Raw genomic sequence first — 20117 nt, forward strand, 5'->3', positions numbered from 1 at the left:
CCAATTGGTTTCAAATGCACATTTGAGTCAAATTCATACTCCTGAATTTACCCTTTGACATTGTTAGCTGAAAAAAAGGACTGTAGCCCAGCTATCAAAATCAGCCAAGAGGCCTTCTCATCCGCTTCCTTTCTGCCATCAGCTATGTGAATATGGAGTAGAGCAGGTCTAACATAAGGGGGTTAGAGGCATCTCCTTTAGTGCTTGTGTATCCACATAAGCTACGTGGATACATAACTATGTGTAGTGACTGTGTGAATATCTGATGGACAGGACTTCCAATTTTCAGTCCACTCTAAACACTTGATATCTTCCACTCTCTTTTGAGTGACATCAAGTGACAAGGTCTTGCTAGGTGAAGTGTTTGGATACTCCCGTTGGAAGCACTCTACTTTGCATAAACTATTTAAAGAGTCACTGATACTGAATACATAAGACTAGGAATTACCCTCTTCTCTAGTGCTTAGGATGATCATCTGGCAGGTGGGATTCCAGGGATTCACCTCACATAATTTTAAATATCCACTGTGTCTTCATATCTCCGTGTTACACCTGTGCTTGCTGCCAGGACTTACTCCACATTCAAGGAGGAGAAATAAAGATCCTAAAGCTTAATTTACCTGAACTGTTGTTAGAATATGCCTAAGAGGATGATGCTAGATTCAGTGACCTCAAACTGTGGTTAAGCCACAGGGAAAAGAGCATTATGGTGATTATCTAGTCAAAGATGAGAGTCAGTAATGAGCTCTGTACAGTTTCTTATTTAGATCTTTAGACCATATAGGTAAGTAAAGTAGTATTTGTATTTCATTTCTTAACCTGTAGCTCTCAAAAAAGTTGTTGTCTATATAAGATGTTTTAAATAAATGCTTATATTTGCATTTTATTTGCCCTAGTTTAAGACTAATTGAATAATAGCAAGGCATTCCTCACCCAAGACCATGGCAAATATACAAACTGGAGCCCTAGGAAACATTAACAAGTGTCATTTCCTCCCTAGCTCATCTTCCACTGTTTTTACAGAGTAACAGAGTCCCCATATGATCTGTATGAGTCAGGTGGAGACCTGGCATTGTAGAGTCCAGTGTAGAAAGAAGTGTCCTCCAGCCACTGTGACACTGCAGGTTGCCTGACATGTAGTAGAAGAGCTTGCCTGACATGTGGTAGAAGAGCTTGCTGGCACAAGGAGGGGGTACACACTTAGGTCTTGAGGGTCAAAGAAAGATGTCATGCTTACTTTAGACATTAGGATAAGGTGAATCTCATCCTCAAAATGCCTATTTCTCTCTGCTATTTAAAGGAAGTGGAAGATATCTAGATGTAGACATCCGACAAATAAGAGGAATCTGATTTTTGCGTAATGATGAATGCTATTTAAAATGTGTGTAAAAACATGACAGGAGAGGAGATGGATTTTTCTCTTAGGATGGTGTGTAGCCTGGTTGTTAAGGCATTTTTCTTGAAATGCGTTCAAATCCTTTTAAACCTTAGTAGCTGGATCTACTTTCCTAAGTATGAGTGAAAAGTCTAACCTTGAACTAGCGAGTAAAAGAGAAAAGAAGAGAGCAGCAGCAGCAGTCTGAGGAATTTTTTGTTTTGTGAATCCTCTCTTCTTTGTTTTTCTTAGAATATATGAAACGTTTCATCTCAGGCCAAATTCAATGTGTTGTATTGAATTACACTATTTTTACTTTGTTTTCTTTTCACCAAGGATGATAAACAAAAAATATTTCTAGTTTGAGCCAAACTTTTTTTTTCCGGATTGGCTGTTAAACAGAGAAAGCATCTACTCAAACAGCCATGAAGTCTTGATATTGATCTCATACCAGACTAAATCAGGAATGACACCAAAAAAGTTATTTAGGTATATTAGTATAAAAATGGTGCTGTGTAAGTGAAATCAGAATCAGGCCTTGATAACAGTCCCCATGTAGAAGAAACACGTTGAAACCTCATATAGACAGGAGGAAATGAACAGCAAAGCTATTACCAAGAAGGTATTCCAACAGAATTTAACTATTCCAGCAAGTTCCTCTGTGAAAACATTTTTTCAGAATAAGCCTAAGCCTGATGTGTTCTGTCTATCTAATAAACTCAATAGATCAGTATTCCAAGTCCTTGTCCATTTTCTACTTAAAGCCATGCAAAGGTTTTTGAATGGACATTCTCTCATACAGAGGTACACGGGTCTCCACCATCCACAGCCACAACCGATTGTTTGTTTTGACCTTGACTTCTACTGATTTCATTTGTAGGCCTTTAGTTCTAGTGTTGCAAGAGATAATGATCGATTTACTTTCTACACACCACTCATGATTATGCTGACCTCTTTCATATCATGAATGAGCTTGTAAACACACACTGGGATGAACTGCATAATCAGCTGCTTACTAGCAGGAATCCCTGTACCTACAAAGCTAACATCTCCTTTAGGCTTAACATGTTTTCACACTTTGTACAAAAATATTGTTGTGGTCATTATGGGACATCAGACATTCAAGGAGAAATAAGCTGTCTAGAAAACGGAAATTCCTTGAGTTTTGTTTTTGTTCCTTAAGCCTTGAGTGTTTTACACTGTGATTTCAGTCCTTTGTCTCATGGCATATTACCATCTCTCAAAATAACACTTCAGGGAATACTCCTTGTTACCCTGCATAGTCTGGGAATGTGTACTGGGATACTGGTTACCCCAAGAACATTTTATAACCCTATTTTTTATGATCATTGTCCTAAAGGAATGGCATGCCTTAATAGTTTTGCCAGCTGCCCTAAAATCATCCTTGACATAAGCCAGACAAAGTTAAAGCACATGAAAGTATTTATTTATACTATCCAAAAGAGACTGCATAGTTGCAAAGTTTACAGGAAGAAGTGAAGAGGAACAAAAGAAAGTCAGTAATGCATCTCTCTAATTAGCACATGCATGAGCTAGCCTCACCCTGTATGGCCAGGCTGCCAGAATGAATAATGTTTCTCAGAGCTCCTCATGGGATGTGCTTGTCCTCGTGTAATCCTATTTCTTCACAGGTTTATGAAATAGCCTTGGGGACCCAAATGGACTTGGGGAACCATATTTACTTTTCCTAGTCACATATTTGGGGTGGATCCAAATTCAATCTTTCGGTCATCTAATTTATTATTTGCTGACTCAACTGGGAAGGGATCTGGGGCTTTCCTCCCATCAGCCCGTTCCTTGCCTGCTGTCTCCCACTTTGAAAATGTTAATATGCTTTGGGAAGGACACAGTGTGGTTCTCATCTGCCAGAAAATGAACAGAAATTGTCAATAATTTATTTTCAAGTTCAAGCCTTGATAAGTTGTTTACTTACTGAGAACGCCTAATGCCCTTTCTTGAGAAACTAGACAATGTTCAAAACTCATTAAAAACCCAGTAAAGTCACTTCACTAACTGAATCTATAATCTTCATACAAACACAACCTGCTAATCAAACTCTGCAGACTCCAGAATTAGCATTAATATGGGCTGTAATCTGTTGGTTCTAATCTGAGTCCAGACATGGTACAAACAAGTCAGCAGATGTGACAGGGAATTGAAGGGGCTTTCCTCCTCCCTGTGTTGGAGTGATACTGCGGCAGAGTATTTTGAAGGCCATATCTACTTCTGCATGTGAGGGAGCAATACTGCTGTACTGCACTCTTTCGCCTCTGCTCTTAGACTGTGTGAAGAGGATAGAGGAGTAATTGAGGAGAACAACCCTGCAAAGATATCAGAAGGTTATATCTGTTTAATGGAGGGGACAAAATAATAAATCATGATTAAAAACACAATCAGAAGTGAAGAAAATGGCAGAAGGAATCCTATTTTCTTCTTTTACAAGAAGCAGAAATAATGGGAAGGGACAAATTTAAAATCAACAAAAGAAAACCAGCGTTGAGGGCCTCTGTTACAAGATGCCTACAGACCAAAAATGTAGCAGGGTAAGAAAAAAGATATATTCAGCTGTTACTGAGAACATCTAGTATGGCCTATGTGATGGATGTGCTAACTCTTTATTTCTTGTTAACATTTTGAAGAAACCAATGTCTTCTTACACAAGGTCTGTGTTCAGTGTCTGAATACTCAACCTCTACAAAAGTTTTTCAGTCACTGAAGAACAGTCATTGGATTAAATGATCCACTCTCCTACTCACTTTGGTAATTTCTATTCCCTCTAGAAGATGAAAATTTGTAAACTCTTAAAATAGCTGTGACACTAATAGAGGTTTTCTTTGTTCTATGAAAAAGGAAAATCACAATCTTTTTAAGGCATATAACTTCAATTAAGACTTTTTAATAATGAAGTACAAAAAGGAAATCAAAGGAAACTTCTTATACACATGATCCATGTAAAAGTTTTATCCTAAAAATAAACAGTTAAAAATGTTCTTACAGAGTCATTTTTTATTTCACAGAGCTATCAGATGATGTTAATATATATTCTTTGGTTTTGCTAATTTACACCAGCTGACAACCTGGCCCAGTGCTCTGGAAATCTAATTCAACTTGTTCTTGTTCACAGGATAGATTTTTCCAGAAAAATACATTTTCTTGACATTTTCTAGGCCTTCAATATGCCTAAAAATAGAGGCAAAATCACACATTTGGGTTTTATGATAATATCTGCTCTTGTAATTTAAAGAAAAACAAGTGCATGCGAATTGTCCTCTTCAGCTGCCAACTTGAGATTTCATGAACAAATTACAATATAAATATACCTGATTGAACACCTCATTCTCTCCCTGGTAGGAAGATTTATGGATATCATTGCTGCTAGGACTGTTGTTACATTGTTCTAAAACTGATTTTATAGTCTGTCTGCACCAATGAGAGAAAGCTTACATTTTGGAGTTCTCCCATATTAGCGGAATCTGAAAATTTTAAGGCACAAAATAAGAAAGGCGAAAGACGTTAAATATGTATATTGGTTTTCCACAGCTTGTATGCATCTAGCATTTTTAAAGCCTTTTGTTTTTGAGTAAAAATTCCCAGAAGTCTGTCCTCATAAAGGAAAAGGAAAGAAAAAAATCCATGATCCAAGTATTTTGACATTGTAATCTATCTTTAGTTTTTATATAGACGCAGTTATTGAAAATATTGCTAAACTGCTAGAGTTGGTAAAGACCCATGTTGTCTTAATGGATATCATCAATTCCTGTTTCAGGCTGTCAGCAGGCTTCTAAGTAAAAATTACCTCATGCTGTGAACAACGGTGCAAGTGGCATGTGGCAGCTACATGCTTTTGGGTCGCTTCATGAAACAGACAAGAGAATAACAAAAAGTTATTTAACGGCTGCGTTTGTCACTTTTGTGCTCAGCATTTCCTGTCATCATTGGCCACAACTTCTTGATCCAATTTATCCTCTATCAGAGAGAATCAGCAGGCTCTAAGCTATTTGGTTGGAGCTGTCAGAAAGTGTTTTTTAAAAACCTAGAGGGATTTTAGCGTATGTCTGTAACACAGTAAGACTAGTTGATAGTGCTTTAAAAATCAGAATTAATTGAATTCTCAGGTTTCTCAGTGAAATGCAGTAACGTATTTTGCATAACTGACTGCATTCTTAGAACGAAATATTAAGAGCTTATTCCTAATGAATGTAAACAAGTTCACTTTGCAGTATACAATTTTTGTTATGCTGAGTGCATGTTAATGAATGAGTTTTTTTTTTTTTATTGAGTCATGAATTGGAAGAGTACATTTCTTCACGTTAGATTTTCTTTTTTCCAGAGTCAAACACCAACTCATTTCTGTTTGAACTTTCTATAGAGTTTACCAGATGTTCTACTTGGATTCCATGTTATTGCATCGTATTCATTGGAGTTAACAGATGGGCTTTCCACTGAACTAATGAAATCCTAATGAAATCCATACATGTATTTCGCATTTGAGAATGCAGTACAATATAATGCTTTCTGTTACTGTTTGTCATTCATGGTTAAATCAGAAGAGCAAACACAAATCTCTAAAGCAGAGGATGAGTTTGCAACTAGTCAGATTTTGCTTCTCTTCTGTCCCACGCTGTAAAACAGAGGATGAGTTTGCAACTAGTCAGATTTTGCTTCTCTTCTGTCCTACGCTGTGCATATATGCCCCCTGCTATCTCAGCCCCTGAGGAGGTCATGTTACAGCTAGCGAAATAAGAAAGCTGAAGGTCAAAAAGGAAAAGTGTTCAAAAGCATGTGTCAGCTGGGTCTGTTAAACTTGAGGGTTGCTTGATATGAGTAGAGAAAACTGCCTTCAGGAACAAGAAGCAGTGAGGGACTAGAAAGAAAAGGTTTAATGTGTTAAATAGCAGTAGTGGACAGATAACCTTGACCACTTCATACTTCCTACCATCTGGTAAATGAATGCTTGACTGATGGGCATAGTGGGTCTTGCAATATGGTGCCAGACTGGTGGCCAGCTACAAATGGTGTTCCTCGGGGATTGATGCTGGGGTCGATAACCCTCAAGGTATTCATTAGCAACTTGGATAAGGGGATAAAATATACCCTCTGCAAGTTTGTGTGAAATACCAGATTGTGGAGGGTGACCTACATGAAGGAGATGTAATTGGAGATGATCCTGAGCAACCTGATCCAACTTCAAAGCTGGATCTAGCTTCAAAGCTGGTCCTGCGTTAAGCAGGGAGTTGCACAAGATGGCATGCAGGAGTCTGTTCTGACCTAAATGATTCTATAATTCTATTTGGATCTTTTTAATAACTTCTAGTGACACTTTCCAGTTTACAAGGATATACTATTAATACCAAGGAAGAAATAATTAAAGTCAGTATTAATCAATAATTTTGTTTGTCCTCTATGTGCAAAGGTATTCGGTATGTTCCAAGTAACAGAGCAAGGTTTGAAAGCAGACAAACAATCTTACCTATCAAAAGGAAGATTCATTCAATTTAAAATTCTTTGAAAAATTCATTAAAGATTCTGAAACTTACAAATACCTGCCTAACTATCATAACTATCCAAGTTATGAAAATGGTGGCACCAGTAATCCTGGTGAAAAGAACCCATCACTTTCATTTTTAAAATATTCACAAATTAGTTGTATTCTCTTTTTACTAATGGTAATAGAAATTTTTCTGCAAATAATCCAGAGACTGTGACCCAGTAACATGGAGCTGTAGCTACATTATCCTTTTCTCTATTGCTGAAGTTGCACCTGAGGTAGAAAACAAACTGTATCTCTTTCTTGTCTCAGCATGAAAGCTGGAGAATTTTTGTTTTAAGTAGAGATGGTAGGAAATTTTCTGATAGAATGTTTTTTTTTTTTCCCCAGGAAAATGGAGATTCACTGAAATATCAGACAGCACCTGGTTCCCTAGCTTCTTGGCATCCCATGTGGCAAAGAACTGGATAGTTGGGGTCACTGTGGTTCCCTGCCCTGTGACAGCCCTCCCAGGCAGATAGCCAGGCGAGGGGCTGCCAGGTCGATGGCACTTCAGCAGCTCCCAGGGTGGGCCATCATGTAGCAAGGTGCCTACAGGGCACAAGTTCCAGCTCCCAAGCTCCAGGACTCCTTGGCAGCTCATGGGGCAAGCTGCCACACAGCCAGGGAGGCTGGAGAGCATATTCCATTTTAGAAACATGGACATGTTCCTGTAGTGGAAACAGTGGATTTGGCTTTTCATCCCCAAAAAGGCCTTTCCAAAACATCAAATCTTTTTGCAGGAATGAAGTTAAGTCTCCCAGGTAGAGACATGATCCATCCAGCCTTGACTAAGCTTTGTAGTCTCGTAACAGGACATACTGGCATCACTGTGTAGCCTAGGAAGGCTCGTGTGAGACAGATCTGTCTTTGGATTTTCCAAAGCACCAAGCAGCGAGTGTCCCAAAGAATCTACAGGTGTCAGAAAAATGGCTTTCTCCTGTTTTTTAAAGAAACCAATGATTCCATAGTACATTCCTACTGTGTAGACTCATGGAAAGACAGACGACCTGAGGAAAATGTTGAAAGTAAAGTACTATTGCAGTTGTGCTGCGTGCCCTGGAGAAAACACGTGTTTTTGATGTTTTCTGCTCATGGGAATGTATAGGGGGGAAGTGAGCACACTTGACTGCATATATCAGTGTCTGCACTCATTCTTTAAAATGTTTATTACTCTTTTCTATATGAAGAGTACTTTTTGAAAATTATGAGACAGTATAATATAGAGTGCAGATGATACTAAATATGATTAATATTCAAATCATTGCAGTCCGACAACAAGGATTACCATAATGAAGAGATGAAGATATGCATTGCACAAATCAAGTCCAAGCATCAGCCATTTTAGACCTAGACCAGGCCGAGAGAGAAACATTCACATGTGTTAGTCATACATCTTTGAATTACAGACATGTGTTTGCACACCTCTGAGAAAACAGATGACATTCCTATATCTACTTGGAACAATGGCATATATTTTCCCTATGGGAAGGGCTTTGCTTGATTTTGCCTGCAGCATTTCTCCTCTCCTATTTCACTTATTCTTCATACTCAGTACATAAGTGACTAGGACCAAGCCAAGAACAGAACTCAGTCAGTTACTAGACAAATGGAGATAAGTGTTTCCACCCTGAAAGCTAATGCTCTAAAAAGATAAAACAAAAAAGCATAAGATAAAGATGAACAGAGTGTGTGAGCAGAGCAGGTTAAAACACCCAATATCAATGCATTAATTAGTTTGCTGTTGGTTTTGTAAGATAGAGGTCTGAATCACCTCCATCGCTTCTTAGCTGGAAGGAGGTGGAAGGTGCTGGAGATCAAGAAAGAAGGCATATAGTCTGGCATGCTCAGATAAAGAGCATGGTCTGGCATGCTCAGAGTGAAACTTGCAGGGGTAGCATGATGTCTCCAGTGCCTGAAGAACCCTGATGACAATCACTGCCTGGTGCCTCATTTCAGTTTCTTTTCTAAAAGATATCTGTCTGAGAAGAGAAGAGAGACCATATGAGAGTAACTGCAGTAGGATTTGTGTCTGTCTAGGTGCTGAGGAATGAATGTTTAACTATTCAAGGATTTCCCTAAAAGCCAGATTGTCAGCTCCTTTGGAGTCCTATTGGCACCACTAAAATAGCAGAAAGAAGACTTCATGATGCATTAATGCATCACATAAACAGGCTTTGTCTTACTTATGGCCTTTCCCCGACTGATACACATCACAGAGGGGAGATTCCTCGGATGCAAAGTGTCCTACCACCATTTTTAGGTAGACCAGCAGGTAATAATAAGACTTCTGAACTTTCCAGTCATATGTAGTACACTTATTTTTTGTCACAGTAAATAAAACAGAGAAACAAAATGATTTATATTGCACAAGGAATGAGAATCTTCTTCTTCATGACCTCATGATTCAGGTTGCAGCTGCAAGATGAGGATTCCTGTAACTTGCTTGGTAGTTCTTGATTTCCTACCTTGCTTTTGCACAGCCTCTCTTTTTACTGCTTTTTTACTCCTGATTACAATATTATTAACATCCAGCTGACTATATTTAAAAGTAATTGTCACAGAGGAACCCAAGAAAAGCTAGTTACTGTTTATTTTTGAACTTCTTTCTTGCATAATTTTTCATCTCCTTGTTTGTCATAATGTCCCACATGCCTTTCTTTAACATTATCTAACATTTCTTTATGGCATTCCTTCCATAGTAGTCAGATATGTGAATGAATTACACCCGGCTGTATAGATGTGGAAAGGGTAAGAGACAGGGTAGAAGTCAGTACACAACCTTCTCATTTAAGCCACATGGAATCTGCATACACAAAATGTCTTCAGCTGTATTCAAGTCCAAAGAATTTGTTATTTCCTTATCAATGCACCTAGGGAAAAATAATCTAAACCATACTTAGGTGATATTGAGCTCAGAACTTGCAGTTACAATGCAGGAAAGAGATCCTGGAGGTATCACTGAAAATTATTTGTAAGCATCAGCTTAAAGTGCAGCTAGAAAATGCTGGTCATATCAGGAAGAATATTGAGAAAAAAAAGGAAAACCTAATTTTCCAATCAGATAAAACCACTGTGCACATGCATCTTCAGCACTCTGCACAGCTCTGGTGTCTGCATCTCAAGGACCCACAGGAATTTAAAAAGATTACAGTGAAGAGAAAGCAAAATTGTTATGGAGGTAGAGCAGCCTGTCTGGTCTGGAGGACCCCCCCCACCCCTACCTGTCCCTGACCCCCCAGGCCTCCCCCCTAGTCCCAGCCCTGGCCCCATCTCAGCCCAGCCCAGGGCCATCGGTTGCTGCCCACAATGCCGCAGCAGTGCCAGCTGCAGCCCCACCACGGCCTGGCCCCTGCCTGGCACTGGACCCCCCGGCCCTCCCCCCAGCCCCAGGGAGCCCCCAGCCCACGGTGCCTTGACACAGACCTCTTGCGAAGAAAGATGGAGAAGGCTGGGTCATCCTTCTGGCATGGGGAAGGCTGAGGAGGGATCTGACTGAGGTTTGTAAAACCATGAAGGTGGTGCAAAAGGCAAATGCAGAACTGTATTCACCAAATCTCACCATACTAGAATCAGGGGACACTCACTGGAACTAATAGAAAATCAGTTTGAAAAGGATAACTGAGAATACATCTTTACACAGTGGTGATGGATTTATGAAGTTTGCTGGTATAGGAGGTTGTGGGGCAAGGTCAGATGGTTCAAAAAATAATTAAGTAGATTTTTGACTAACAGGCTGATAGATATCAAAGGGAAGGATTTTACCCCTGATTTTCCTAGTCCAATGACTGTGGATGTTAGGGGGCTGGTCTAAGCTCCCGTTCAGCTTCAGCTGCCTCTGCTGCTTCTCATGGCTTTTATATCCAGATGTGCTCACCAGTCTGCAAAGGCCTCAGACTCCTGGCTGCTGTATGTCAGTGAACTGGCTGATCAGCTAGGAGTTACTTTAACCATATTTCTGTCATCTGTGAGTCTTCTGAAAGCAGAAGTAGGCAATGCTTCATAGAAGAGGCATTTTGGTTTGCTGTTTTTTTAGCCCTGGCTGATCAGCTAGGAGTTACTTTAACCATATTTCTGTCATCTGTGAGTCTTCTGAAAGCAGAAGTAGGCAATGCTTCATGGAAGAGGCATTTTGGTTTGCTGGTTTTTTAGCCCTTATGCTGATGTTATTCCTGGAGAAGTGCATCATTGCAAGGGCCCACATGGGCTCAGCAGGGATCATGCCTTTCCTTTAATCTCTTGCCTGGTTTTAGCGCCAGCCTTGCCTTCCTCGTTACTGCACAATTGCTAAGTTTCTCCTCTCCCTCTCAGAAAAGGAAGAAACACCCCAAGAATTAGCCTTTCAGGAGCAAGAGCACATTTATTGTCTGCACAGCGAAAGCGTGTTAGAGAACCCCAGAAATCATGAAGTGACAAAGAAAGTGTGGCTAGCCTGCTGCTGTCCTTTCACTTCAGTGGCAAAATATTTTCTGTATGGAAAATCTGCTAATGGTGATTATATCAGCATGAGAAAGGAGAGAATCACCATTAGATAATTGCACCATTTAATCTGCTGCTATTGCTGGTCATTTAAAAGCATTCAGGCTACCATCTTTTTTTTTTTCCTTCAGAAAATAAACTCTGATATTTTCCACATGAAGGAGCAGCAGAGTGGAAGCACTCCCTGCGGTTAATCTCTTATTCTTGGTCGACATGTAAAGTAGCCCTCTTCTTACTTGCAGCCAGCTTGCTGACAGAGTTAATGGGATTTCCAGATCTGCCTCCTCATCTGTGTTAGCTGTTCCTTATACACCCTTAAAGTTCCCATAAAGCATATCAGAGAAGGGGCTGTCGGAATCAAGAACAACCACTGTGTGTAGGAGAGCACACAGATTTTTACAACCAATTGCAATTGTAATAGAGGCTATGTGTGAGTAAAACTAGGCACTCTGCCTTCATTTGCACTCTAATGTATACAGTTTTCTGTTATGAGGAGACACAGATGCATTAATCATCATTAACTGAATAAATAAATAATAAACACTATTATTTAGGAGTTAAGTTAGGTCTTAATCTTGTAACAGAACAGGACACAGGAGCTACTTGGCCGTTATCTAATGACTTACTACAGGCTTGGGTTCCTCCTTTTGCTATGGTTGTTTTTTTCCTACTATACAAGCAGAAATAGAGCACTCCACTGGTTGACTGAAACACAACAGCAGAACATTTTTACCCAGGCTATCCTATTTTAATATACCTGAGCTAAAGAGAAGCAAATTCAGATTGATTTGGCAGGATCCAGTGATAACAGAAGATTTCCCCTTATCATAAATTTTTTATTCTGACATTAAGCGATGGATTCTGGATTAAGCCATGACTGAAATTATAGAATCTAGCTATGTACATGGACCATCATAATACTGAACCTTCATAAATAATATCAGAGCAATATTCTTAAAATACCAGAAATCTCATTAAGTGCTTTTTTTAAACTCTTCTCAAGTGGCCCTTATAAAGGTGAAGAGCAGTTTTTTCTTGCTTTCTTTTTTTCTCCCTAATACATGCAGAAAACCAGCTGGGAAGACATTTATCAAAACCCAGAGGAAATTAATACACAAACCAAATGACTATTCTCTCTCATATAGCATTCTGCTTAGTTACAGAACGTACTTTATAATGAATGGAAATTAACTAATACATAAACAGTGCAAGAGCAAAGTATCATTTCTGAAACTTCACAATAATCATAACATCACAAAACATCATTTCAGCTTTTTAATGCACCATTTTTGCACAGATTAAATTCTGGGTTTGAATACAGGCACACAAGTCCCAGTGAGGGTCAGTGAAAGAAATCTATGTTGACCTTGGCACAGCTTTCTTCAAGTAAGGAAGCTTTCCTCATGAAGTAAGCTTTCTGTTAAACCATGAAATATACTCTTGTGACCTCCATAAGTCTAAAGCAGAATAAATAAAATTAATCAACTTAACGTTTCTGTGGGCCAGCACTTGAGAACTGCCTAATGCTATCAGATACTTAAGTTTTTGGATATTCAGTCCCTCATCAAATGGTGGACATCAGATAAGGCTCAGCATTGCAAATATCTACGTAGTGTAGTCTTGAATTGTCCATACTTTGCCAGACCACTTCTTCTGTATATCCAGTTAGTGATACCCGTGCAGTTTCACATGCAGTCACCTCTCTCCAAGCAAAATTAACAACTGGCTCCAAAATCTCTCTCCAAATAATTGAAGGTGCCTGATAGTTTCTTCAGACTACTGTATTAGAGGTAAGTTCTTGTGCTCTGATTTTCATTTCAACGTGATGCCAGTGGTAAATAACTCTGCAGCTCCCATGTGTTTCTAGGCCTGCTGGAAGTTCAGATATGCAGAACCATGATCAGAACAAGCGCTGTTGTCCATGTTTCTCTTTCAGTCAATCTGAGTTCAATCTGAGGAGTCTTCTGATTTAGATGGCAGCAGGCTCAGGCTTAGTGAACTATCACAGGCACTCATTTCACTCATTTCTTTCTATGACATGCTCTTCATGTCATCACCAGAGATCTGAAAATTAAAAAACCTTGCCATAGATCCATAAAACCCTACTGCAAGTGCATAACCCCCAAAACAGGTAACCAGAATATACAATTTCATAACTGAATAAAGACTAATCTTTTAACTGAAAACTAAGATGTGTCCAATGCTTGGCAGAATTTATGGCATGCCTCTGCCTTGAAGCACTGGCTCAGCCCAGTCACTATCTTGTGTTTGGAAGTGACCAAAATCTGCTTCAAATGAAGGCTAAAACAGAAACCAAGGTCACCCCTCAGGTGGCCGCCTAAAATTATAAAGCATGACATTTAATTATAAGTATTGTTTTAGAGCCCCAGGGGTTTAAGGAAGCAGATGAGTCTGTTCTTCCTTCATCTGTGAAGGAAGACAACGACCTCTCCAGATTGAGGACTATCCTTTCTCATCTCAGACACAAGCAAATGGTCTGACAGGAGCAACTTTGAATTTTAGCACTGAAGCAGTCGTTTGATGGCGGCTTGGGAAGTACAATCAAATGACCCTTAGAACACATTTTTATGTGCCACATTTTTATGAAACTCTGCATATTAAGAAGTCAGGCTGACCACATGCCAATGGACCTTTGTACAGAGATGCAGCCACAAACTTGAATTTATGAGTTTGTCAGAATATGTGAGAGAGGCAGCAGCAAAGGAGCTATCCATTTTCTATTCTGCTTTCAAAATTTCCCATAAAGACAGTAAAAAACAGTTCTACATTCTTAAATAACTCATTTAATATATCTTTTGGTATACTAAATGACCTATTCCTGGAATTTAAAGATGATCATTACAGGATAATCAAAGTAAACTGCGAAATCTGAAGCTCCTATATTTACACTGGATTCAAGGGACACTTCAGCTGTCTACCTGTGACACAAAGGTAGGTCTTAGATTATATTGCATTGTGCCTCCTGAAGAGCTGACGTGGTTTAACTGACTGTTGTCTGCATTGACCATGCAGCCTCACAAATGGTAATGGCATAGCGATGGCTGGTGCTTTATTCCTTCAGCAATTATATGCTTGTAAAACAGTGCAAATCTCAATGCTGAATTCAGCACAGTTGAATGTTGCCTTGTTGTACTGATATGCCAACACAAAGAAAACAAACACAAAATTCTGCAACAGTTTTAATGAACATTAAGTCATGATCTTCTAGAAGCCAAAACTAGGTATTTCCAGAAATAGTAAGCTGAGACACAAACCCATGAATTTTCTTGTCAAAGAAAGAATGACAAAAGACCCAGCTGTTCTTTATGAACGTTAAGGACAACTAGATTATTCAAACCTGCTTTGCTCCTTTGGTATACCTGCAAAGATATTTTTAACCTGCAAAGAGACTGACAGATAACTTTGTTAACTGGCTGAAATGGTACTTGGATAATTCTTCATGTTAACAGCACCACAAATTATGGCTGACACTTCGTTATGTCCTGTGCTATTTTTTTCCTATATGTATGAAATAGTGCCAAAATATCAGAAAGAGACACTTTTTCTTTTTAATGGGTTGTGCTCAACTGCAGCTTCCCCACAACTTGTTAATTCTGCAGGAGTTTCTTCTCTAATTTTCCAGTAACAAATACAAATAAAGAAACACATCCCCTATCATGCCCATTGCTATTCATGTAGATTATTAGAACTAAATTACTGAGATCTTCCAACACAAATAATACCCCTTAGTAACACTTTAAAGTGAGCATTAAAGTGAGAAATCAGATCTATTTGAAACTTATCATCCTTTTTAAAAGCTTTTTTGCCTTTTTAAGCATAATTTGACTTTTTACAAGCAATAGACAGCTGACAACAGCTGCTCAACCTTAGAACATAAAAGAGTTCACCTGAAGAATGCTGAGACGCATATAAGGCAACATTTTTACCTATGCACAAATTCACACATAGAATTTTCCACTAAATAGATTGTGGCCATAGCAAAGAAAACAAAGGTATCTGACAAAGTTTTTCCAGATAGTCTAGAAATCTTAAATGTCTTAAAGTCATTCAAGGGGCTGGTTTTCAACAGGCAGATGTTCCACAGTCTTATGTGTAGGCTTATTCATGGACTTTTGATGTAGGTGGAACATGATACCCGTTCCCATCCCTCTCACCCTGCTGACTATGTGTATGCTTTTGTGACATTACATTTAGACCTCTGCAAGACTAGAGGTGCCATGGTGCCATGCTATAGGTACTCCACAAGGCCAACCATCTGCTCCAAGACAGGATGAAATGAACCCTGAGAAGCCCTGGCAAATGCTTGGCTAAAATATTCTTAAAAAGGCCCTACTGAAGGGCATTCCACAATGTCTTCAGGCAGCTTGTTCCAGTGTTTCAACATCTGAACAGGTTTTACTGCTGTCTAAACTAAAGCTTTGTTAAGAGCTAAATGGCTTTTGTTCCTCCAACTTCCTTTTGGCCAGTAGAATAATTGAGTAGTGCCTTTCCATAATCACCTTTTATACTCTGGGAAGTTGTTACCATGTCCTCTCTCAGCTAGACTAAACAAACTGACTTCTTTGATTTTCCTTATCACGTTATATTTTTCAAACCTTTTACCCTTTCTTCTGAATTTTCTCTGCACTTTTTCCACATGTACACATCTCTTCTGAAGTTTGGGTGTCTAAAACTCAAAATGATATCCCAGTTGAGGTTTTACCAGCACTGAGGAGAACAAAATATTAATCTTCCTATCTTGCATATGATGCTCCTATTTATTTGCCTTTTTTGGAGTAGGATCAAAATGTTGAAATGTTGAAATGAAACACATATCTGGATATGTATAGATATATATAGATATATAATGTGAGGAAAATAAACAATATGGCAGCATATGTGGAGAAAATCTAAAGGCTTTGGTGGATGGCAAATTGCATGAATCATCCTCATGTCAGACATGAAAGGTAAGTATTCTTGTTACTGTGGCAGTGAGGGCAGAATTTTTACATAGTACAGAAAGTACTGTGCTTTGTAGAGTGAAGATTATCTAGTCTGGACATTTTTTACTGCAGGTGCAGTGGACAGGTGAGTAAGTGGATCAGAGGATAAGTGATATTTCCTTCAATAGACATTTTTCAGAATGAACATATCAGGAATGATCTGGCCATGTTTGACACTACTTCAGAGAAATGGACTGGAAGTGATCAACCCTGAAATCTCTTCATTTCTTTATTTCTCTGTTGTGGTGATTTGGCCACAAAGGATCTGTAATTCAGATTTGATGTGCCCACTCTTTTCATATAATCCAGACTGTGCCTTTTATAATGCACCTGGGGATATGTAACCCCCATGTTACATTAAGGGAGATGAAGTTTAGGCAAGAAAATCATCCTGTTGAAGAAAGTAGGGGCCCAGTCTCCGAACTACAGCTTCTACAAGGCTGTGTATCATAGTGGTGAAAGGCAGTGTGATGTCAAAATTTCTATTTGAAATCTTCCTAAAAATCTTGCAATCTACGTGAAATACTACAAACATAGTGGTATGAATCAGACAGGCTTCATTTAGTTTTGTAGCTGTTACTGACTGCAACTCGGAATCTCTCTGTGCCTTCAGACATGATGTCAGCATATATTTCAGGATATTGTATCTCTCTATGCACAACAAGTCAAAATAGGTCACCTGAGTTGTTTTGATTTTGATATTTTAGATATAAGGAAAATAAATCTAACCACTATATCTACAATGTCCAACTACAGAGCATGGCATTCTGTTCAATCCTTTCAACATGGGAAGTTGCACCGTTTGAGACATACGTAACCTAAGAATCAGGGGAGGGATTGACATGACCTATTTTAGGCATCTAATCTGATTAAAACTAAGTGCAAAAGGTAGATATCAGGCTCCCAGCAGAATCAGTAGAAGGCAGTAGGTATCTCCACATCATTTTAGTGGTCTTCCATTAAATGCCTGCAGAACTTATAGTGGAGAATGAGAAGAATACAGCTGTATAGCCCTGAAAAAACTCATGCTGGAAGAATTTCAGAAGCTAGGAGTCAATAGAACCATATCAATGTTCAAAAAGGTTTTATAAAAGCTCCCAGGAGTATTCACTATTTCTTTAAAAGAGTTGATTTGGAAAGACCATGTTTGTACCCTTGAATTAAATTTCCCATGCCCTGCTGCAAATGCCATTCCTTTGAGAAAGGAGCCCTCAGACTTGCATTATTAGGATCAAGCATTCAAGAAATGTGATGGGGGGAAGCAGAGGCGTCAGAGGATGGCAGCTTGCTTAACCCAAATGCTAGATGAAAAGCAAATGTACTAAAAGCTCTGACGTCAAATAACAGGCATTGTTCCAAGAAAAATTCTGTCAGAACTTCATATAAATCAAAAGACAGATTGTGAGGCCTTTTACTGGCAAGTGCACTTGTTCGTGAAGTAAGATAAATGAGTAGGGAGCAGAAAGGTAAGCCAAAAGGCATCTTCATTTTGCAGACCTTGCCTTGCAGCTCTGGAATTTCCTGAACTGACAATTGTTAAGAAAGTCCAGGGATGTTGTGTTCACATCCATAATTAGCTGCAAAAAACAGTAAATTGCAACCACAAGATTTGCTTGCTAACTATATATTTAAATGGAATTCAAGTCACAGGAAAGCCTGGACAAAAGGTACATTTTTGCCAGCTTTGCACTTCTCTGACAGTGGTCACAGCCTGGACCTTAACCCTGAGGAAATTTAGAGCTGCTCTAAAATATTTATGTCTGTGGATGGCTTTCTCCAGGTCCCTTGGTGGCACACAGCTTAGCCAGGAAGGCAAATTGTGATCTTGGGTTCAAAAACTCTCTGGAGATATTTCCAGGCTGCCACTGCTATGACAACTGGAGAGAGGACAAGTGTTTCAGTAATATGGTCCAAAGGATAGTTTTTCCTCAAAATTGCTGCTGCAAACGCAACTTTACTTGCCCAAGCCTACATTGTTTCTTCAAGTGAAAACTGACAGAACTCACAAGCAATATATAAGCCCTACAGCCAATACACTAATAAATGTCTAAGTATAGAGCTTGAAGAAGGCAAAACTTTTTGCGTTTTGAATGTCTAGTCAAAGCCGGCAATTTTAAAGTACCTGGAAAAAAAATGTTATGTATTTTTCCTTGCAGAGTAGGATAAATATTCTTAAACCTGCATTATTTCTTTTCCAAAATGACTTCACTAAACAATATGCAGTACAGAACTAGTAGAGAGAGATACTGCCAGAGTGATTTGTCTGCTCCTCAGAGAGGTATCATCTCCCCAAGGTGCCTATCTCTTTCCTTTGAGTACAGAAGTCTACAGAGGCAGCTTAAATTTGGGCAGTGAACTTAAGGGGGTTTCAATTAAGGTGAACTGTGTATGTAGACTGTTTATCCTAGCTGCTGTTGATGGAAAAAAGATAATAACTCTACCTTCATGCTTACATGTCTCTCATATACCTTTATTTTCACTGAAGAGTTATGTACGCATCGGAGTACACACTGCCATTGTTACACCTACCTGGTTCTATAAAACCAGATCTTTTCTGGACCTACGCTGAACAAACAGTAGCATTTTCATGCAGTCTTTGTCTTTACCTATTTTTTTAAGTTATTTTGTTTTCATCCCAAAATATACATTGATGTGCTTATATTATTTTGTAGAAATTAAACCTCAAATTTGGAAAAATGCATGACATTTGTGATTGAAGACTGATGTTTTTAAGAGATTCTTGTTCCTAAGGGCAAATAAAACTCAGCAATATCCAGTGAGTAAGGAGACATAAAATAATAAATACTCGCAATCCAAAAATATGAATTTTTATGGAAGATCATAAAAGTTGAGAAAACGGTTAAGAAAAACTTGATCCTATCATTCAAAAGATATTTTCAGAACTAGAAAATATTTTATGAATGATAATTCAATGTTATAATTTAAAACTCCTCAATGAAGTTTCATCAGCTGAGAACCTGTTGTGATGAATTCAATTGGATAGAATTTTAAATGAATAAATTTTTCTGATGGGCTTAGTAGAGATCTCTAGAATTTTTTAGGACACAGCATTAGAAATCAAAAACAATTATGAAACATTTCAGATTTCAGAATCTTCCTCATTGCAAGGATTTATCACATATGGTATATCCTAATATTAATTGCAAACTTTCACCAAAACCAAACATCACTATATTTTAGGTGCCCGACATAAAGTGATGGGCAGAAAGAATGTGAACACTTCAGTTATTTCATCTATCCTAGTTATCAAATACAGTGCTTTCTATAAAGTAATCTTTGTGCTCGTAATATGTGTGTGAGTTCCTCTGATTGCCTTGAGGTGGGTTTGAAAACTTTCCAGGTCTTATCTGCTTCTTCAGCAACACAAGGAAATGGAATAAATGGCACTACTTACCTAGTTGGGCCAACAATACAAGACGTGACTCACAGAAAATGGTGTAATTGTTTAAAATTCTCTTTTGCTTGTTGAGGAATGATGTAGTTAATAATAGTAGCATCAGCATTATTATTATTGGGCCTTGCTTTTACTTCTGTTTTATCTTCCCATGCCTATCCATAAGACAGATCAGAAGATTCCGCAAGAAATTGTTCCTTGCCTGAGTCATGAATAGTTTTGCTAAGCTTTTAGAGGGAACTGAATGCCATGGGATACTTGCACATATTGCCATATTCTGTGAGATATGAGACCTTG

General features: G+C 38.6%; 1 long non-coding RNA gene across 2 annotated transcripts in view; it reads right to left on the reverse strand.

Moving 5' to 3' along the window:
* LOC135327835 (uncharacterized) overlaps positions 1-20117 on the reverse strand; it is a 109204-nt gene that overhangs the window by 54202 nt on the left and 34885 nt on the right. The window contains exon 4 of one of the 2 annotated variants that reach the window (XR_010388243.1): positions 12250-13466. The exons of the other annotated variant lie outside the window; for it this stretch is intronic. This is a non-coding gene — a long non-coding RNA (uncharacterized LOC135327835). Of the gene's footprint in view, positions 1-12249; positions 13467-20117 lie in introns of those variants that run through there. 2 annotated transcript variants of the gene reach the window in all.

This window comes from Dromaius novaehollandiae, chromosome 3 (genome assembly GCF_036370855.1).
Source record: "Dromaius novaehollandiae isolate bDroNov1 chromosome 3, bDroNov1.hap1, whole genome shotgun sequence".
NCBI lineage: Eukaryota > Metazoa > Chordata > Aves > Casuariiformes > Dromaiidae > Dromaius > Dromaius novaehollandiae.